Raw genomic sequence first — 23737 nt, 5'->3', positions numbered from 1 at the left:
CTACTTCATCATTGCCAGCTCTAACCAAGGTTTCATGTTCCCATTGTAATGAACAACAGCTAAATTGTCAATCTCTGAACGGTCCACACTGGTATTATATCCTAAACCCAACACATGACAATACTTGTCCAAAGGATGGGTCAAGCCATAAAAAGTGATTAATCCAGGGGGTAATCTTCCAAGCTTCCACAACACTCTATCCTCATTATGAAATATAATAAAAGGAAAACTTAGAAATCGAACAAAGAAAAACACATTAAGTTTCCTAGCTAATTACTTCAAATTTACTTCAAACACTTTAAAGTAAGCATCACAGGAATTAACATAAATAAACCAGACTACACACTTACAATGTTCTGCCACTTGTGATATATTCTAGTTATATCTTGTTTCTTCCATTCTTTGAGATCAAATACATTCACCCCATATGCCCAACCACAAGCATTAGGATCAAAGTGCCTAGCTATGTGCGGATTGGAAAAATTAAGGTATTTGTCTAGCCAGTGAAATATTTCTCCACAAGTTTCCACTAAACCATTAACCTTTCCATGAATATCTATTGACCACAAGGGAATCAAATCTTTCTGCACCACAATATTGTCATCCAAGAAAAGGATCTCGTCCATTTTGGGATAAACTTGTGGAAGATAGAAATGAAGATGATTTAGCATGGATAAATATTTTGGATTTCTATATTTCAAATTGGAGAAATATGCTGAGAGTGTAGTTGGGTGATATGTGTTGAAATAAAACTCTTTCATAGTTGTAGATTCAAGTTGGTGAAGCACAGGGCAATAGGAGGAATTAAGCCATTTAAAATCATCAACATTTTTTACATGTATCACAACTTTCCCTGGGGGATTAAGTAAAAACCACATTTTCATGGCCCCAAAATTTAACTTGTCTGTGATGAGATGAAATACATGTTTCTCAGATTCCTACAAACATAAGTAAATCACCTACAATGAGATCCAAATATTAAATGTAAAATGCAGAAAAATTGTTGGACTTCCAAACTTTACAGTATTTTAAATTAATAACACTTCACCTTAGCATTCATGACACTTGAATTCACAACGACATATGTAGCCAATACATTGTCAGAAAATATTGCATAGTGATAAAGAGTCTGATCCTCTCTTGTCCTTTTTAGGAAAGTCTCGCTTTCCAAGAGGAAGCAAGCAATAATCTATGGTCAATCGCATTGCCAAATAGTGCAAGCCCTTGGGAACAGTCTTTGTTGCCACCTAACTTAAAAATTTACTTTGCTTTTTCAAGGTCGTTACATGCTCATCTGTAGACTAAAGCATGGATCACAACATCTTTGTTACAGTCGCACAATCATAAAACTGTTCTTTAGCCTTGGATAGGACATGACCCATAGCCTTTGTCTTCTCAGGTGCACTAAAACATTCATATCAATTATTGGCCATGAAAAAGAGAATGAAAAGAAGAAATATTGACACTTAGACTGCAACTTTGAAAGAAACAAAGGATATGAACACCAAATGCAAATGGAAGCACTTAGTACTCTTGATTTAGAAGCAGCCAATGTGAAAATCCAGGGGGTAGTGTTCCAAGCTTTCACAACACTCTATCCTCATTCTGACATATAATAAAATAAAAACTTAGAAATCGAACAAAGAAAAACCGATTAAGTTTTCTAGCTAATAACTTCAGATTACTTCAAATACTTTAAACTAAGCGTCACGGGAATTAACATAAATAAACCACACTACACACTTACCATGTTGTGCCACTTGTGATACATTCCAGTTATTTATTGTTTCTTCCCTTCTTTGAGATCAAATACATTCATCCCATATGACCAAACACAAGAATTAGGATCAAAATGCCCAGTTATGTGCGGATTGGAAAAATTATGGTATTTCTTAGATCGGTGAAAGTTTTCTCCACAAGTTTCCACTGAACCATTAACCTTTACATGAATATCTACTAACCACAAGGGCGTCAAATATTTTTGCACCACAATATCATCATCCAAGGAAACGATCTTTTCTAGTTTGTGATAAACTTCTGGAAGATAGGAATGAAGATGATTTAGCATGAATAAATATTTTGGATTTCTATATTTCAAATTGGAGGAACTTGCTGAGAGTGTAGTCGGGTGATCTACCCTTGAAATAATACTCTTTCATAGCTGTGGATTCAATTTGGCGAAGAGAAGGGAAATAGGAGGAAGTGAGCCATTTAAAATCATCAACATTTTCTACATGTATCGCAGCTTTCCTTGGGGAATTAAGTAAAAACCACATTTTCATGGCCCCAAAATTTAACTTGTCTATGAAGAGATGAAATACATGTTTCTGAGATTCCTTCAGACACAAGTAAATCACCTACAATGAGATCCAAATATTAAATGTAAAATTCAGAGAAATTGTTGGACTTCCAAACTTTAGAGTATTTTAAATTAATAACACTTCACCTTAGCATTCATGATGGTAGAATTCACAATCACAGATGCCGCTAATACATTGTCAAAAAATAATGGATAGTAATAAAGAGTCAGATTGTCCAACTTGTCCTTTTTAGGAAATTCTCACTTTTGAAAAACAAGCAAGTAATAATATATGGTCAATCACATGGACAGACAATGGAGGCCTTTGGGAACAGTCGTTGCTACCACCTAACTTAAAAATGTACTTTTTTCTTTCAAGGTCCTTAGTTGCTTGTCTGCAGACTGAAGCATGGCTCATAACTTATTTGTTATTATCGCACAGTCATAAAATTGTTCTCTAGCCTTGGATAGGACATGACCCATAGCCTTGATTTTCTTAGGTGCATTGAAACATTCATATCAATTATCAGCCATAAAAAAGAGAATGGAAAGCAGAAAGATTGACACACAAACTGCAACTTTAAAAGAAGCAAAGGATATGAACACCAAATGCAAATGGAAGCACTTACTACTCTTGATTTAGAAGCAGCCAATGCGAAAAACTATTACCTTTGAGATAGATCAGAATCTGCATTAGCCTCACCCAATGTACATTGACATTCTTTAGTACGAAGCATCAATTCTTGGTATAAATCAAGATTATTCCTAGCCTGGGAAATGTTTGAATACAAACTAGCCATGCTTAGTTGGTCTCACATCAATCTAAAAGTGGAGTGAGAATTTTCGTTCTCATTATCCTGCCTCCAAATGTTGTATTTTCCCAGGACAATGCTCAAATCGTTTTTCTTCATCTTGTTAGATCATCTCTGTTGACCTTTTCTCCCTCCTCTTTTGTCTCAATTGTTGTAAGAATTAAACTACTATAAATAAAAGCATACTATGCTAGAATCTAAGAAATATAAAATTTTTCTATTGAAGTAACATTCACAATGGTTTTGGAAAAGAATATAACAATTCCCTTTTCCATGAGAACAAAAAGTAGCAATCTAGTGCAGCAAAGAATTTACCCTCCACAAAACTTTTGTTGGACTTTCTTCAAGCTGAAAATGGTCTGAATTACAACAACCCTTGTCATGAGAGTTTGACTAGACATTACTTACAGTAGGCTACCAACAACATAGATCAGTTAACCAGGGAAAATCAAAAGTTACCATCAAGAGCATTCTCTTTGATGTCTTGATGTTAACTTCTTCTGTCATCCTCTTGAAATCTCATGAGAAGTTCTTTGTCTTTGGAAGTTCTTTTATGCACATTGTCATTCATTTCACCCCCCTTAGGATTTTCCTCACCTTCTTCATTGAATATCATGCCATCTTGTTGTGAATGAAACCTTTCTGAGCTATCTCCACAAGTCATTTGCCTTTGCTTGATGTAGATTGTTAGAAATAGAGAAGCACCCATGCCAATGTCATTTTTCACTTCCTGCTTTATACAACCCTACTCAACTACATAGATCATCATCACACAGGTTTCCTTACATGCTCAATAGAGAAAATAACCAAAATCTTCACCAATCCTACCTCAGAGTTCGTAATATCCCTTCACTTTGCTTTGGAGGGCTTTTCTAATGCGCATGAGGAAGATAAATAATTTCGTCCAACAATATTTAAGTTTACAATCGCCGAGTCCTATTTGTTATCTATTATGACAGCAATCACCTGCCCAGTAAATAAAATTTATTTTCAATTCTTTGCTCAATAGGGGAGAGCAAATTTAAGATATCCAAATGCAGTAGGTTTCTTATACTTTCCTCCTTTGGGAAGAGAGATTTACTGCTCTCTATTAAAATTTTCTTTCTGCAGTCATCTGCCTGTTTCTGTGAACCCCACAGGTAAAAAGATAAGAGTGATTTTAAACATATGACAGAGCTCTAGTATCCTTAATAATTCCTCTCTATTTCAATCCACTCACGTCAATTAAATTTCAGTTTAGGGACTATTTTTTTTTTGCGATTAGACTAATGTAAGTGCAAATGCATTGCCCAAATCCTAAAAAAGAAAAAAATGGCCATAGCAAAACATAATTGATTTTCAAGATGTGGAAAGAGAATACCATTCTAACAGATCCATCTCATGAGAAGTTGTGCCCTGCTGTTTTAAATAACAAAAAATGTATAAAAGGTCAGGTAGAAAGACTTGATAGAGAAGAATATCTATAAAAATACTGAAACGCTAAAAAGGGCGTTGCTTTGCTATCATGCATATGCTAAGATCAAGTTTTCATTACACATCAATAATAAAATGGTGTGGATAATATCTATCATTGGTTTTGGCCAATGTGCTCTGAACACTGTGGGAACAATGTGAAAATGATATGTATAGCAGAAAGTAGCTCGTGAACAATATTGTTGTTGTGAATTGGGTCTAGGTTTGGTGGATCAGAAATAGTTTTAACTTGACTGATGAGAAGTGGATTTGCCTTTATGGATGGAAAGTGGGTCTGGCTTGGATAATGAGTGGATAGGAAGAATGCTTGTTACCCTTCCAACCTGTTGAGGGCCCTGAAATCGGGTCAACAACAAGGGGGATACCCACTTGGTCGGGAACCTGGTTGGCGGCTCCGTGTCCGTTTGGTGTAGCGGGTCCGACTGGGGATAACGGGACCAACTTCCCGTTCTAAGGGGGTGTGTGTGTGTAGAGTTTGGTGATGTGTGTGTGTTTAGAATTTGATAATGAAAATATGGAATTATTTCTAAGCTAATCTAGTTCTAAACTCTGAGACTGAATTTTATACTACTTTAATCTATCAAGAACAACACATCTAATCTACGTTAACCCGGGATAGAACTCTTTCCATTATGAGATCTAGAAAGATTTCACACAATAACTGGTAATGAAGATTATTCAGCTATTATGAGAATATAAATCAATTAAGATGAACCATCCTGCATAAAAAGTTAAGCAAAACGGTTGTGAACAGCATATCGCATAATCAGTTATTCATGTATTAAGCGCAAACCAATGACTCCACCGTACAAAAGTGCCAAATGGTAGTCCACTCATTCATACGTTAACATATAAACAACATCAGCTGTATATTACTCTAAGAATGCAAGCAGAAAACTCGTCAAGAGATAAAAGAACCATTTATGACTCACTTTATACTCACAGACCTGAAACAATAATGATCTATTTCTACTTACTTCTAATGCCTACTAAGAGTACAGAAGTGCAACATCAGTAGCAGGTATTAAAATGCAAACATAAATAAATCTTGATCCGTCCATTCATCAAAAGCCCCTCCGAGGGTGCAAAAGTGCATGTTCCGAGGACAAGTTTTTTGACAAATTTCCGGACCCTTCTCCAATGCAACGAGAAGGGTTAAATACTACTAATCGACTAATTTTAATTACACAAATTTAGGGAATGACTTCAAATGACCGCCCTTTTACTAAAACAAATTTATTTCTAAAAACTGAATCTAATTTCTAACCATTTATGTATCTGCTCCTTAGTGTTGTAAGCGATGCGTTGTTCGCCGTGAAAGAGTCGTCTGCTTGTCCTTTCCTTTTGTTCAAGCTTGAAAATTAGAAATAACAAGAGTTGGCACCTCTTTCTGACAAACGAGAAGATATTTTTGAAAGTGTTCTTCTGGAGGAGTGTCTTCACGACGTGTATACTTAGTACAACTCAGATTTCTTTCAAACTGATTGTGATGTTGCTATTTCGGTTTCCGGCTGTGCGAATGACTCAATGAGCTGGGGATTTTTTTGCCTAAACGATTTTCTCAATTGAAACTTGTTTCCATTCTTTGTTCCAGGATTTTCTGAGACGTCTTTCCCCTTAAGCGTTTTTCTTTTTTCTTTACCCAATTTGGGACTCAGGATCTTTCATAAACGCTTTGCCTTTGTGCGCCTTTGACTCTGAGCCCTAGATAGCCTATTTCCATCAGCATTTGTTGAGTGATACTCTGGGATCCGTGGTCTTACTGTATGCGGTATCCATCTGCGAAGTAATCTCCTCTTTGTTCTTCTAGTTCTAGCGCTTTTCTTTAGATGTTTCCTGCATATAGATTTATATCAGTTGCTGACTTATAGTTCACGTAAATGAAAAGAGACAGAAGAGAAGATTGAAATGAAAGCATTAAGTTCCAATGAATGCATAATCATGTCACCCATTATGACTCGACTCTTCGAAAAACGTAACATAATAATCTTTGGATACACAGGCATACAATCATTAATTTCCCGTAAGGTGCGCGCCTAATTTTAGGCTCACAGATCATGCCGAGGAATGCCTGCGACGATTGGCTTCTGCGATTTGCATCGCAGCATCGAAGATTGCGATGTAAATAGGTGGCATCGCAATTGATAGTATCATTTGTCGCACACCATAGATCGCAGGTCGCAGTTTTGCATGGTCGCAGATCGCATATCGCAATATCGCAAGGTCGCAAGGTTTTTCGCTTTGTCACTTTGTGCTGCTTATGCGACATTGCGACGTGCGACGTCGCATATCGACCGTCAGCGGTTCTTTAGATTTTCCCTTTTTGAGCGCTTTTAATGCATGCGATGCGATGAGTTCTCGCTTTGCTCCTCCTCAGTGTGTTTCTGCGCTTTGGGAAAGCGCTCCTTTTTCCTTTGCGACGCGATATATCTCTTAGGGAGTTAATACAAAAGATTTTTCAAACAAAAATATTTTTTGGATTTTTTGGTTAAGGGTCCCCCTTTGCTTGATGTTATTACTAATATCAAACAAAGAGGGGGGTTGTTGGTGACCACAACAATGGCGATTCACTGTGAAGAACCAGTTATCTCTGCATTTCTATTGACCGTTCACTTCCGAAACAACAAAAATTTTTATATGTCTAAATTTTGTTATGGACAGATAGAGTAGATTGCCCCTCACCTTGTTGACGATATTTTGTCTCAACCCTTTTTATATCCCAATTTCTTGCTTCCTCAGGTTTTTTCTTGCATTCGCATCAGACATTACTTGGTCTTGATAAAAGATAAAATAAGGTCTTCTCTGCGTACTGGCTTAAAAGTATGCTCATTTATCGTAGGTAGAGCCTCTGCTACCCGCAAGCGTCCATAGCCTCGACAGGGTTACCATGTTATCCAGCAATGATCCTTTTTCCTGCTTGAGGTTACTCGCAACATTCCAGAGAAAAATCCTTTTTGACACACTTTTCCTTTTTTAATTCTCTAAAGAACAATGTCTTGGTTTGGTGGCCAAATTATTACACAGTCATTCACCTGATTTACACTTTTGCTGAACAAGCCGGCTCGTGATGAGACCTCTTGTCTTTTGATTGCAACAATCTTAAGTCGTTGCCCTGTTTTGATAGACAGTATTGGCAAAGTCAGCAAGTTATAATATCTGTGATCATGATGAGACGGCTCGTGATGAGACCTCTTATTCTTTGAGATATAGTGTTTTGTTTGGATTGTTTCTCTGAACGCTGTAGTTTCCTTTTAGCAGGGAGGAAGTCATTTTTTTTCCTTAAGAAAGCTCTGGACGATAATAATAGAGTTTTTGAAAACAACAGTTTTGCAGAGAATGCTTATTTTATTATTGATGATACCTTTCATGGTGCTGATACAAAACAATTCTTTTACCAGAGGTTGCTTTTGTCAAAGTTTTTTAGAGGTTGAAACAAGTATCGTAATCAAAGTGAAGTTAACTCTATTTGTCAATAATAAAATTCAGATTTTCAAAAATTTTGCTATTTGTACAAGCGAAATCAAAATCTGATAGAGAATTGGCGTGCTCTTTCATGAATCCTTTTTAAATGATCATTTACAACGGGTTTTATTCATAAAAAAGAGAAAAACAAAACAAAATAAAAACTAAAAACTAAATCTATCCTACAAAAATTAGAAGACTTCTCTTCTATGGAAAATATAATTTAAGAATCAGTCCGTTGACAGGTAAAGAATCTCTCCTTCCTATCAGATCCTGCAACACGAATGTAGACAGGCCTACGACTTCTACAATCTGAAAGGGGCCAAGCCACAGCTTTTGAAATTTCGTATGTTTGCCCTTTTCTTCATGAGCCTTATCCCATTTCAAAACTAAATCACCCATCTGAAAGTTTTTTCTGGTTATGATGCTTGAGTCAAAAGAAGATTTTATTAGCGCTTGGTGATGAGCATGGGTTTTCCTAGCTTGTTCTCTTCATTCTTCTAGTTTGATTATTTCCATTTGTCTTAATTGTAAAGAGGAAGTAGATACTTCATCGATATATTGCACTAAAGACAAAGAGGGAATGACTAGGTGAGACGGAAGAACCACCTCTCTCCCATAAACTAAATTAAAGGGAGAAGTTCCGATTGAAGCTTTCTTTGTGATTCTATCAGCCCATAAAGCATTTACCAACGCTTTGTGCCAATTCTTTTGGTTTTGGTCGACTGTTCTTTTGATAATTCTGAATAGGTTCTTGTTTGTTGATTCAGCCAATCCATTACCTTGCAGATAGTAGTTGGCAGAATATTTAAATTTGAAACCTCTTTTCAGCGCAAACTCAGTCATAGTATTTCCAGAAAAATATGAAGCGTTATCAAACATTAATGCTGTTGGCAATCCAAACCTAGTGATGATAAATTGATCTATGAATTCAATAATATTTTCAGAATGAACTATCTTGAGAGGAACTGCTTCTACCCATTTGGTAAAATAATCAGTTGCCGTAAGGATATACTTAAGTTGCTTAGAAGAGTGAGGAACGATCTCACCTATTATGTCCAAGTCCCATTGACTGAATGGTTGGTCGATGATGACTGGTTGTAGCGGCATGGACAGTTTCCTTTGTTTTCCTGCAGCAGTCTGGCAGACTTGGCATTTCCTTACGTGATTGTATGAGTCTTTGAACAGCGTGGGCCAATAATATCTTGCACGCAAGATTTTATGTGCAGTCGCATCTCCGGCATAGTGTCCACCCGCTGGTCCATCGTGGAGTTCCTGCAAAACCTTTTCGGCTTCAGTTTTGTCAAGACACATAAGGAGCACAGAATCGTAATTCCATTTAAACAAGACATCATTTATGAGCTGGTATTGTTTAGCTTTTAATCTCAGAGCTCTTTTCTTGGTATGATCTAGACGTGATGGAGCATACCCGTTCTTAAGAAAATAAATTGTGTCAGCATATGATGATTCTGCATCATTTAGGCTTACCTCATACGCTTGTACCTCTTTAGATGAGTTCTCCGGGATTTGTGATGCTCCGGCTAACATCTTGCAGAAGCCTTGACCTCTTACGATGTTTGCTGGTTTGATCTCGAGATCATATTCTTGTAAAGCGGTAATCCAATTAGCTCTCTTTTCGCCCACGTCTTTCTGCACCAAAAGGTTTCTTACCTCTGGAAACGGTACTATGACTTTAGTGTGGGATTTAAGCAAGAAAGGTCTGAAGTATTTGATCGCTTTGAAAACAGCATATGCTTGTTTCTCTACATCTGAGTAATTAATTTCAGCACGTTGTAAGTTCGAGCTAAAGAATGCGATTGGAGCTTCCGCGTTCTCTTGATTTGCTTGGGTCAAAATCGCGACATAGGATTTCTCTGAGGAAAAAGTGTATAAGGTAAAAGATTCCGAAAAATTTTGGGGGGCCAAAGATGGAGCATTGATGTTAGATTGTTTGATTATGTTGAACGCTTCGTGCTCATCTAGACCCCATTTGAAATTTGAATTATTTTTTATCATATTTTGTAAGGGAGAAATAATACGTGAAAAATCCGAGACAAATCTTTTGACAAAATTGATCTATCCAAGGAAGGATTGCATGGCTTTCTTGTTATGGGGTATGGATATTTCGGAAATTTCCTTGATTCTGTCGGGTTCTATATGAATACAAGATTTCGACACTATGAGTCCGAGCAATTTCCCTTCGCTTAATGCAAAGAAAGATTTCTTTGGGTTGAGCGAAATCCCATACCTCAAGCATCTTTGAAAGATTTGCTTCAAATCTTTGAGGTGGTTGTTTCGTTTTTTGGAGTACACTGTTATACCATCCAAGTAAATCACCAATAATTTATTGACTAACCCTTTAAACGCGATGTCCATGGCTCTCTGAAAGGTAGCTCCAGCATTGATCAGACCAAATGGCATCTTCCGATATGCATAAGTGCCCCATTGGGTTCGGAACGTAGTCTTTAACTGATTATCGGGATGCACCAGTACTTGATTGTATCCTGAAAATCCATCAAGGAATGACATTAATTCTGAGCCTGCTACTGCCTGTAATATTTGCTCCATAGGTGGGAGGGGAAAGTTATCTTTCTGACAGGCTTTGTTGAGATTTTGGAAATCAATACAGATTCTAATGTCTCCGTTTTTCTTCCTAACGGGCACCATATTGGATACCCATTTAGAATGCCTGACGGGGAAGATTATTCTGGCTCTCAACAACTTATTAAGCTCAGTTTTTATCTGATTTTCTAGGTTAGGGTGTATTTTTCTAAGCTTCTGCTGGACAGGTTTTTCATTGTCAATCATAGGGATAACATGTTGAATGATAGAAGTGTTGTATGTTTTCAGCTCATCGTAATTCCAGGCAAAAACGCTTTTGTATTGTCTCAGAAGACGGATATATGCTGATTTCTCTTCAGGGGCTAGGCCGTGACTTAGGTTAAGGTTTTGTGGCTTCTGATCAGTCCCTAGGTTTACTAATTCATAGTTCAGGGTAGAACTGCAAAGTTTAGCATTGGAGGACCTTTTAAACCGACTTTTCAAATCATATAAATCTTCTAAATTGACCACCGATTTTGGTATAGCATTGTCAGAGCCATTTTGTTTTATTTGATGATCATGATGGTCTTCGTCGATTATCTGATTTGAGTAGGATCCTTCAGAAGTAAGGAAATTTACGTTGTCAGGATCGTCGTTGAACACTCTTCAATTGGTGATATTTTCAGGGATGGATGGTCTAAAGATCAATTCTATTGAAAACCTATCAGGACTAAAATCTTCAGAAGGGATAAGTCTAGAGGTTACGTTAGTTAACAGGTCTGCGCTTACGTTTTGAATTCTTGGAATTGACGAGATGTTGAATGCTACGAAATGTGTAGTGAGATCTTGAACTAATGATTGATAATGCTTTAAATGACTTGACAGGCAATGTATGGTGTTACGTACCTGTTTTACGACGATCTCCGAATCTCCAAAGACTTGAAGATACTTAACGTTCAATCCAATTGCTTTGTATAGGCCTTGAACCAAGGCTTCATACTCCACTGTGTTGTTCGTGCAATCGAACTCAAGTCTGCATGTGAGCATAGTCTTGTTCCCGTCTGGGTTAATCAGAACGCATCCTGCTCCTGCTCCCTCATTGGATTTAGATCCGTCAAAATATAATTTCCAAAATAAAGATGTATTTACAGAATTATCTAAAAAACTAAAACACTTTGAGTCATCAGTTTGGGAGAAATTTTCAACTTGGGATAAAACTGAATTCTCTAAGTATGGTGAAATATGAGCATTGAAATTACTTAGGAAAGAATCTATTGCGTAATTACCTACAATGCTGCTATTGTACGTTATGGCCTCATTGTCTCCTTCCAGTTCTGTCACTATGTATTTTTGGTGCAATTCTCGTTCAACCTTTATTTGATTTGGTTTACCATTGTATGGTAGCCACATGTGCGACCAATCGGTTGAAAAATATCCGTGGAGTTTTTCCGACCAATCCCTGCTAAGAATCAAACCATAGAACTCAGGGATATCAGCTACTAGAATGTCGATAACCTGACACACTTTTGGGTTAGATGACAATCTTATGGTCACCTGATTGAGTTCACCAATCACTTCGACTTGGGATCGATCAAGTTGAACTATACGTACTGCGGATTTTTGAGGTTGCACATTCAATTTGGCACATATTGACCTGGGTAAAATATTCATTGAAGCACCAGAATCGACCAAGCAATTTGGCACGTTTTTGTTGAAGATTTCATATGTGAGAAGAAAAGTTGGAGTACGAGATCTTGATCTTCCTCCAATCAAGGCGATGTCATTCGGATCAATTTTATTGATCGTGTTGGTTGGAGGCCTTCCCAGATTGTGGGAAGCTACAGTTGTAGGTAAAGATGTAGTAGGCACAGCATGTAATTCTTTCATCATTATTTTCTGCTGGTGTTTCAATTTACTCAATTCATACAGAGTGATATTAGCCCTAGTCTTCTTCATATCATCAATGATGTTGTATTCAATTTCATCCGACACTATTAGTTTTCTTGATGGAGGCGCTTGATCAGATTGGACTGGGCTAATCTGGGTCGCTTTAGCAGTTGTCTTTTTTGTAGCGACCTTTTCTTTTGTTGTAGGGCTTGCGTGATCCGGATTTAAACAGGAACACAAAAAATTACAGAGATAACCATATACACAAAGATGCAGCGGAAATAATACTTCATTTCATTAATGGAAAATACTGAAATATGCTTACAAACAGAAATGGAAATAAACTAGCTAGGGCGATGGTAGCTTATCTCTGAGAAGAGATGTGATGGCTACATGCCTATGAACTGTGTTACAATGAGGCTCGAAGGCCTATTTATTGTTGAGAAACAATGGAAAAACCCTTAACATTCCAAAACCTAACCCTAGGAGATGAAACGCCAAACTGTGGGCCCTGTTTGGGGGTAAGTTGGTACATCAACTTCCCGGGGTCGTAACTTTGGCATATGATCTCCGTTTGACGCGTACAATAGCTCATTAGAAAGATCTATCTGAGAACTATCATTGTTGGAACGGGCAAAACCATTCCATGGACTCATGTTGCCCCTGGATTCCCCAAAAAACGTCGTTTAGGGCCTCAAAACGGCTCCGGAAGTTCAGGACCCGAAAAACTGCTAAAAATAGTAAGTTGTGCTACAATTAAGGAAACTGAAAATGCTGAGAAAGACAATGGTGGGGGTCCAGGTGGACTTGGTAGGTGGCCACCAATATCCACCTGGATCATTCCTCCCCCTTTAGGAAGCAATGGTCCCCATTGCGTTGAGCTCCTCCATGAGATGAGGAAACTTCTGCTGAACTTGTTCCCTGGTGAGCCACTTGCCCTGCTGAAGGAGTTGGCCTGCTTTGACAATTCGATACAGTTGGATATTCTGTTGGCGAGTGTTCTTGATCTGTGTGTCCATGATCCGATCAGTTGCAGCTTGTTCCATGCAATCTGGATTTAATTTTGTGGGTTTGAGCTGTTCTGCAATGTCGGATGTGTCTAGCAATGGTGGAAAGTATGGCCGAAGGCGGTCCACATTGAATACTGGGTGCAGGCCAAGGAATGGGGGAATGCTGAGCTCAAATGCATTGTCTCCCATAGCCTTAGTAATGGTGTAAGGACCATATCGGAGTGGTCTCAATTTCCGATAGGCTCCAGTAAGGCGTTCCTTTTGCAAATGCAACCAAACTTTGTCGCCCACCTGAAACTTGTGTGGCACCCGATGTTGATCATGTCGCTGCTTGTACTTGGCATTTGATTTCTCAAAAATGTCATGGACCTGCTGGCGAATATGTTGGATGCGCTCAATGAAGCTGGTGGCCTTATCTGTTTCGGACTGAACATGAGCTGAATTCATGTGAGTAGCTGCAAGTGGCATGGCCACATCAATGGGGCATAGTGGCTGGAATCCCAAACCCACCTGAAAAGGGCTATGGCCAGTGGAGCTGTGAAGAGCTCGGTTGTAGCTGTGCTGAACGTAGGGGAGGCTCTCGTCCCATGTGCGTGGATGCTTTGAGTTATACATGCGCAGAATGTGCACAATCATCCTATTGACAACCTCTGTCTGGCCATCAGTTTGAGGATGGAAGGCTGTGGACTTCGTGAGTTTGGTGTCCAGCATTGACCAGAGACTGGACCAAAAGGTGCTGAGAAACCGACTGTCCCGATCTGAGATGATAGACTGTGGGATCCCAAAGTGCACCCACACTCGTTCAAAGAAGAGTTTAGCAGTGGCTTCTGCTGTGATATTCTTCTTGCACGCCATCATAATGGACATCTTTGAGAACCTGTCGACGACCACAAAAACACAGTCATTTCCATGCTTAGTGGAAGGAAGGCCTGACATGTAATCCATGGAGATGGATTCCCAAGGTCGACTAGGGGTAGGCAACGGGGTATAGAGGCCTTGCTTCTTAATGGTCGGTTTGGCAATGGCACAGGCAGTACATGATCGGATGTACTTCCCAACATCCTGTCGAAGATTCGGCCAATAGAAATAGTTTTGCAGTACTGCCACTGTTTTCTCGACCCCGAAATGCCCAGCAGCCCGACTGTAGTGTGCTTCCCAAATCATCTTGGCACGCTCGCTTGAAGGAACACAAAGGTGACCGAGGTGGCATAATAGGGCATCCTGGAGGTGAAAATCTGCAACCTGCCGACCCTCCAAGAGTGTCTGGTATGTGTGGCCGAATTCTGGGTCGCTTTTGTAGAGAAGTGGCCAATCAGAAGTCTCGTGCCCGCAAGAGTTGAGCACGGTGGTTAGCGCCATGATCGGTGGTCGACTGAGGCAATCTGCAACATTATTGGTGCTGCCCTTTTTATACTTGATATTCAAGTGAAACTGTTGCAGGTATGTAGACCACTTCTGATGGCGATCATTCTGCAATTTCCCTTGGGTCTGTATGAACTGCAGAGGTCGGTGGTCTGTGTGGATGACCGTTTCCTTCCCCAAAATGTAATGCTTCCATTGTCGGCAGGCCTGTACAATGGAATACATCTCTTTATCATAAGTGGGGTACTTCCGGACTGTGTCTGAAAGTGTTTCACTGTGATATGCCACTGGATGTCCATGTTGAGTAAGGACTGCCCCAATAGCATAGTCAGAGGCATCTGTCTCGACCTCAAATGGTTGTTGTAAATCTGGTAACGCGAGCACTGGTGCCGTGCAGAGGCGATCCTTCAACTCCCTGAATGCCTTCTGTTGAGATTCAGACCAAAAGAATTTTGCTTTCGCCCCTCCCTTGGTGACTTGACTCAAGGGCCAAGAAATATGAGAAAATCCCAACACAAACCTGCGGTAGAAGTTGGCAAGACCTAGAAAGCTGCGGAGCTCTGTTAGAGTGGTTGGAGAGGGCCAATCCCGAATGACTTGGACCTTGAATGGATCGACATGCACCCCCTGTTCATCAATGATGTATCCCAGATACTGAACCTCGGTCATGCGAAAAGTGCATTTCTCCAAATTGGCACATAGCTTGTGTTGTCGCAGTGTTTGGAGAACCTGTCGGATGTGGTGGAGGTGCTCTTGCCAACTCTGGCTAAAGATCAGAATGTCATCCAAGTATACTACTACAAAGGAGTTGGTGAATGGCCGCAAGATGTCATCCATTAGCCTCATAAAGGTTGCAGGAGCATTCGTCAATCCGAAAGGCATGACCAACCATTCGAAGAGGCCCTCCTTGGATTTGAAGGCAGTCTTCCACACATCTGAGGGTTCAATTGGTACCTGGTGATATCCTGACTTCAGATCGATCTTGCTGAAATATTTCGCCCCCTTTAGTTGGTCTAGGAGGTCATCAATCCACGGGATCGGGTACCTATTACGGACAGTGATCTTGTTCAGCGCCCGATAGTCAATACAGAGTCTCCACGTCCCATCCTTCTTCTGTACCAACACTATCGGGCTCCCACAGGGCGAAGAACTCGGACGGATGTGACCTTTCTGTAGGAGCTCCTGAATCTGCCTCTTGATTTCATTGTTCTCCAGAACGGAGCGCCGATAAAATGGTCCATTGGGTAGCGGCGCAGCTGGGGTCAGATCGATGGGGTGCTTGACTTGACAGTGCAGAGGAACCCCTGTCGGGGAGGTGAAGATGTCTTCGTACTCCTCCACAATCTTGTCCATCTGTAGCTGCCGTGCAGAGGGACCCCGTTTGGAGGCCGCGGCCACTGTCTTCTTCTTCCCTTGAGGGCGTATCATCAGGAAAACAAATTTCCTGGTTTTGGAAATGATCTTACTGCATTGTTTTGCAGTAATCAAAGTGATGGCGGCAGGTATCCTGAAAAACTTATTTCCCAATGTAATAATAACAGCACGGGGCCTTGATTCATACACAGCATGTCGCTTCCACAAGTATGGTTGTCCTAGTAATACATCAAAAACTTCAAGGGGAGCAATGTCACACAATACCTCATCCGTGAAGGGCTTGATGTTGTATGGAAGGCGACACTGCTGGCTCACGCGAAGATCTCGCCCTTGGTGAAGCCACCCAATGGTGTATGGTTGTGGATGTGCTGTGGTTGGTAAGCCCAACCGCTTCACGACCTCTGCCGAAATGAGGTTCTTTTGACTCCCGCTATCAACAATGAACTGTATCGGGGAGCCCTTTACCCACATCTGGGAGTGGAAGAGACGCTCCTCCTCCTCTGGATCTTCGGGTTCATTTTTCTGGATCTTTGCGGTAGCAACAGTGGCGCTGGGATCCGCATCAATGATCTGCTTCCCTTTTTCATACCCCTTATTGGGTTCTGACTCAGAGTCGGAACATGCATCTGATTCTGAAACCTTTAGCTCAGCCACCAGTGACTGCTTGGCCCGACACTCACTTGTGTTGTGAGTGGAGCTCTTATGGAACTCACACCATTTTTCAGTGTCCTTTTTCGACTTCGCGGCGTTGCTCTTTGCTTGCAGCTTCGACTGGTTGTCTTGGGCTGTCCCGCCTTGGCTTTGTCCTTTGTTCTGTGGTTTAGGGGCACCTTTCCCCTGCTTTGGATTCGCAGATCCAAAGTCTCGCTTCTTTTGTTTAAACTTCTGCTCGACCTTGACGGCATACCGGTATGCTGCACCGAGCGAGGGGATGTTTAGGAACTGTATTTCTTCCTGGATGTACTTGTGCAGGCAGCCACGGTATTTGAGTATCAAATGTTGCTCCGAATCCTTGATACCCAACTTTGTGCGAAGGGTATGGAAAAGATTGGTGAACTCCGGCACGTCTTGGTCCCTTCCCTGCCGCAGCGTGGTCCACTTTATGTATTCATCCTCATAGCTTCCGACAGGGTAGTACTGCTCCTTGATGGCATCCCGGAACGAATCCCAGGTGGGTGCGGCTGAAAATAGTGAGCCAGTACTTTCATCCTTCTGCTCGCAGTAGGTTTCCCACCAGTCCTTGACGTGGGGGGCTGCTTTGAGAAGAGCAAAAACAATCTTTTCCCGACTTGAAAATTCATGAACAGAAAAATAACCCTCTAGCAGATTTAACCATTTATCTACGGCATCGGCGTCTATCTGACCCTCGAATATGGGGATTTCAAAATTAACTTGTAACTTAAAGGGTGTGGCGTTTCCAGAGGAGCTGCTGGAAGCCGATGCGCCGCTTCTGGGTAGCCGCTGAAGGATCTGCGCAAAGCTGTCCATCATCGCGTTCCGTTGTCGCTCGAGCGCTTCTTCGAGCAAGATTTTGATGGGATCTCCTGCCCCCTCGTCTTTCTTCTCGTCCGCCATGGGAGGCCGTCGGGATTTGCGAGGCTGGTCTTGCAACGGTTCAACCAGTTCAAGCCCTAACTCCTTATATCCCGACCTTGTTGGGGACATGCAAAGAAAAACAGAGAAAAAGCAGACCGCTCTGATACCACCGATCCGGATTTAAACAGGAACGCAACAAATTACAGAGATAACCATATACACAAAGATGCAGCGGAAATAATACTTCATTTCGTTAATGGAAAATACTGAAATATGCTTACAAACAGAAATGGAAATAAACTAGCTAGGGCGATGGTAGCTTATCTCTGAGAAGAGATGTGATGGCTACATGCCTCTGAACTGTGTTACAATGAGGCTTGAAGGCCTATTTATTGTTGAGAAACAATGGAAAAACCCTTAACATTCCAAAACCTAAACCTAGGAGATGAAACGCCAAACTGTGGGCCTCGTTTGGGGGTAAGTTGGTACATCAACTTCCCGGGGTCGTAACTTTGGCATATGATCTCCGTTTGACACATACAATAGCTCATTAGAAAGATCTATCCGAGCACTATCATTGTTGGAACGGGAAACACCATTCCATGGACTCCTGTTGCCCCTGGATTCCCCAAAAAACGTCGTTTAGGGCCTCAAAACAGCTCCGGAAGTTCAGGACCCGAAAAACTGCTAAAAATAGTAAGTTGTGCTACAATTAAGGAAACTGAAAATGCTGAGAAAGACAATGGTGGGGGTCCAGGTGGACTTGGCATGTGGGAGGATCAAGTTGATTTTTGCTTCTCGTGCTAGCAGGAAATGCTTCTTGATCCTCTTCTTGTGGGAGGACAAAGTCCCACATTCCTTGTAGTTCTATGACCTCTTCCTCGTCGGTCTGCCCTTCAGTGGTATTCTCTTCTTCTTCGTCTTCTTCAGATTCAACTTTTGAGACAACACTAGGTGGTCTTAGCTCCATGGGAGGATTTCTTTTAAAAGTCCTAAAGGGCTTTTTCGAAGAAGTCTTTGCTACTTGTTTCTTAAACAATGTAAACTTTGAAACGGGAACTATAAACTCAAAACGGGAACTATGGCCAAAAAACCCCAAAAAAACATCAAAAACAGTGCTAAAAATGAAAAGTGTGTATACTGGAACAATGTTTTTTTTTTAGGTGTCAATTTTGAACGTGTTTTAAAAATGGCAATGACTACGAAATTTACTACGAAATTTTCGTGCAAAATATAGCTTCAAAACGAAAGTGTTGATACTGGAATAATGATTTTTTTTTTTAGGGTCAATTTTCAAACTTTTTAAAAAATGCTAATAAAACCAATTTTTTATGTCTCAAACAAAGTTAAATTTTAAGGAAAAAACACATTAATGTTTTTGGTAGAATATCATTTTTCTTTCCTAAGTATAAATTTAACATGTTTTCAACCACAACATGCTAGATACAAAAGAAATTGAAATTTTTTCAACTATAAAACTAAAAAAACATGACATTATGAACAAATTATATCACTGAATGAATTCAAAAGTCTTTATTTGTATACTAAATAAAACATACATTATATCTCTAATTTGATATTGCATTGTAGATATTTAAACAATAAGATTTATCATACTTAAGACATAATCCAACAACATAAAAATGCTTCATAACTTCTCATTTAACAAAATATGGAAAACATTAATTTTATTTGAAGATATGATGCATACATCAGTTATATAAACTGTCTTAAACAATTATTCAAACTCAATCACCCAATAACCGTGGGTAGGCCATCATCGTGCCCCCTTCCCCCAACCCATTACTGATCTTTCCCATTCACCCATGCCCTCTTCCCCCTTCTGCCCTACCCATGCGCCAGCCCTTGCTACCCCCAACTCACCCACCCATGCACCATTTCCCCAACTCTTCCTTCCCTACCCCACAACTCTCCTCCCCATAAGCCCACCCCCTAACTCCCATTCCCCTCCAATCTCAACTCCTCCCCCCCTTCCTTAACGCCGGCCCCATGGGCCTCGCGCCCTACCCCCCTCCACCCTACCCTTACCCCTACCCCCTACCTTTCCCCACCCCCCACCCTTACCTTACGCCCCACCCCCCTACCCTTACCCTACCCCCCCACCCCCCCGTGCCGCCCCTCGCCCTCCCCCCTACCACCCCCTACCCTTACCCCCCCAACCCCCCCTACTCCCCTTGCCCCCTACCCTTACCCACCACCTACCCCCCTGCCACCCCCCCAACCAACCCCCTGCCAACCCCTGCCCTAGCCCCCCTCCCTGCCCTACCCCCCCCCCCCCCCTGCCCTACCCCTTACCCCCCCACCTACACCCCCTGCCACCCCCCCCCCCCCCCACAAACCCCCTGCCACCCCCTACCCTACACCCCCCCCCTACCAGTGTCATTTTCAAAAAATAAACATTCTACTAAAAGAATTCCATGTTATCGACGAATTTCTAGAGTCTAAATTTTATTTGCATAAAGAAACTTCTCAAAACCACATACCAGATAGACAAACCTTTATTCGATTCCACTATCCTTTTCTTGGTTTGAGAATAGAATTCATTTTTTTGTTTATAAATAGAAACAAACAATTAAAAATCAATTTACCATAGAAAGAATTAAGTCTTGAACTATATGCATTCTTTCAAAATCAAATCTCATGCCTTCTTTCAACAACTCCCCTATTGGCGAATTTCCATACTTTCTTTACTGCAAGTTTCATAAGCTATAATAAATCATAGATTTAATATAAAATATTGTTTTTTTCTATTAATTATAAACCCAAAGAAGTAAAACAACAAAAATAGTTACGAATTCCACAATTAGTTCTAGACATTACAACATATACTCACAACCCATATTTAACCCAATGTCAATCAATTATTGTATCTTAGCACCTATTTGAAGACATTCAAAGATGGTTGTTGTAAACAAATTTAAAATATATAAAAATCAAATCTTTAGTTGTTATAAGGAAATATTAATAATTACTCACTAACTTTGATATCTTTCTTTTTCTTCCTTATTTATTTGTTGAATGAATTCCATTTTGGATTCTTTTCTACAAGAAAATACTTGAAAATTAATATTTAATGCTAAATTATTTGCTTATATGTACCTAATAGAAAAATTCAATGATTACATACATTTGAAACCACATTTGTTGTTGAGATGGATCCACATAGAATACTTCAGATTATAATGAAAATATGAAGAGATGACAATATGTGCACATTGTTCACAACCAATCAAAGTGTTTCTAAAATTAATTATTACTTGGCACATTAGTTGAGATTTTGTATGGTAATTTGGAGGGAGTTATATTTATATAAAAAGAAACATATGCACCTATTGAAGCACAAATACTTTATTAAGCATCTCAATGTTATTTTTTCATCTTCAATTTTAATTTATTGGAAGTATTTAAAAATTATATCATATTATATTGAAAAATTGGGTCATTGTGATAAGGTTAGAATGGTGAATGCCTCCTAACTAAAACTTTATGGTATTCTTTGATACACATGGACTAAGTTATTAGTATATCTCATTTGTGGACTATTGAATATAATCTATTAGGTAGTACATAATTTGGTCCTTTACTTAAACTAGGTTACACTAATAAGTTACTTATTCTCAATTTTAAGAAGTAAATATAAAAATAAATAAGAGTAATAATAATTTTGAATAACCCTATTGTGCAAAAAATAAATAAGAGTAGTAATCCTTTTGAGTAATCCCTTTATTTAACATTCTGAAAACCCTATTGTGAAAAAAACCACGCTCACTCAATCCATCCATTTGAAATGAACAAGGAAACATGGACACAAACTAGTCAAAAGATAATTCCTTGTTTCCCTCGGATTTGGAATGTCTACATCAATGACTGAAAATTTAAAAGAATAATTTCAGTGTGTAATACATTTAATATAACAATACTAATTGAACAATCCTTCAAACTCTAATTTGATTAAAAAGGTTATGCTCAATTAATTACGACTACTCTCTTTTATTAATGAATTCCTCCCATTAACATACTAGATTTTTTTATAGGAATTTCTCCCCTTAATTGTACACATATTCTATTTATATTTGGAATGTTTATATCTAATTGCGCATGTTTCACAAGTCAACGCCATTGAGCTTGTTAACCGGACAGGATCGAGGGAATCCTTCCATTAATATACTAAATTATTTATGGAAATACGGTATATACAGAAATCTATGGAACATAATTTATTTAAATTGTTTTAAATTAACGTTGATTTAGATGAAAATCTACATCTCTTTGTCGTTTATTTCTGTATACATTGTAGTCTATCTGTTTTTGGAAAAGAATTTTTATAATCCTGGACACGACAATAAAATGAGTATTAGAGTTATGAGTTTACATACACAGTTTTCGGTATATTAAATAAATAAGCCATCAATGCATCGCTTTAGGAGGAACAGATATCATATGAATTAAGATGCAAATACCAGAATGCCAATAATTACATCAAATTGTCCATGGTTTAAATTGCAAACAAAAAAACGCCAACACACATATAATATCATTAAACCAACACTGCAATATTCCTATACGACGAAGAATATTTTGTCGGCGTCCTCTCCATTCATAAAAAAAAAGGATCTACCAGGCGTGTTCTGAAATAATAACCTATTTCCTTCATAAATTGTCAATGAATATCAATCATGGTTAATACATAGATTCATCCATATCCAATGTAAAGTTAACCGTTTAGGTTGAAGGTACACACCGAAACATCAAACTATTCTCCAAATCTCCTGTATCTTGGTATTTACTGATCAATTTGCCAATTGGTTACCAACCAAGAAAAGAAGCAAAGAAGATTCGTGATATGTGCAGGGTATTGTTTAACTATACAGTTTTCTGTATATTAAATAAATACGCCACGGATACATAAATTGACAAGCAATTTATCAAAGAAGAGATATCTTATGAATTAGGATCCAAATATGAGGACATCAATAAACACACTAAAATGCGAACACAAAACATTAACACACCAAAACAGCAGCTGCAGTACCAGTAATGCAAGAAATTAACAAGACTCCATAAAGAACCATCATAGTTTAGATCTGAAATATATTTAAGAATAAATGGGACGCTTAAAGTCATGCGGCCAATATCAATAGCAATCTGTACCCAAAAACATCTAAATATCTACAGACCAATTTTCTGCATCAGCGGGCGCACAGTGGCATCCGCGGGCCGCCCCGCCCCGCCTGACCGGCTGCGGGTCGATTCCGGGAATCGACCCGCCGCCGGTGAGGCGGGGCGGGGCGGCCAGGGGGGGCCGCTGCAGGTTGCACCAGAGCTCGTATAGTGTTGTATTTTCATTGTTCCTCGTTCTGAGATCATGTATTATTATTGTCTTGTGTTGTTGGGCAGGAATGCTGCATTTGCCTCACAAGATACAAAGAGAATGAGCTTCTGAAGGAGCTTCCTTGTACACACCTATTCCATGTGGGTTGTGTCGATCAGTGGTTGAAGATCAATTCTTCCTGCCCTCTATGCAAACGCCAACTTAATGGATCAATGATTATGGCTGATCATATTTCTTCTGCATCAAGATATGAGATTTTTTTTTCTGATCATAATTTGGGGAAACTACAAAATATTTCTTTTTTAATACCCGAGGCTAATTAATTCCAGTACAAAACTAGCCCATTCATCGGTATTTATATGCAACGAAGCTAGATGAGTAGATGATCGATCTCATAAACTGTACTGCCACTACAATCTGTGGACGTAATCATCTGTATGGACAATGAAATAAATCTGACAAATAGTTGAGGTATGGTCCGCCATTAATACTGCACGCATATTCCAGCTTTGGGCGTGTTTCCTCTTTTGCAAAGCAGAAGCTCATGTCAGTTTATACTCTACCTACCTGCAAGATGATTTCGGGATTCAGTTTCATAAAATTCTTGATCTCCAGATTATTGCAAAGT

At 39.5% G+C, this 23737-nt stretch overlaps 1 pseudogene; it reads right to left on the bottom strand.

Moving 5' to 3' along the window:
* Positions 1 to 23123, bottom strand: LOC149145802 (polygalacturonate 4-alpha-galacturonosyltransferase-like; annotated as a pseudogene).
* Between the last annotated feature and the right edge of the window lie 614 nt (positions 23124 to 23737).

This window comes from Pinus tabuliformis, chromosome X, assembly GCF_031772625.1.
Source record: "Pinus tabuliformis cultivar Carrire ecotype Pingquan chromosome X, CPIR1, whole genome shotgun sequence".
NCBI lineage: Eukaryota > Viridiplantae > Streptophyta > Pinopsida > Pinales > Pinaceae > Pinus > Pinus tabuliformis.
This window is presented reverse-complemented; position numbering and strand designations above follow the sequence as displayed.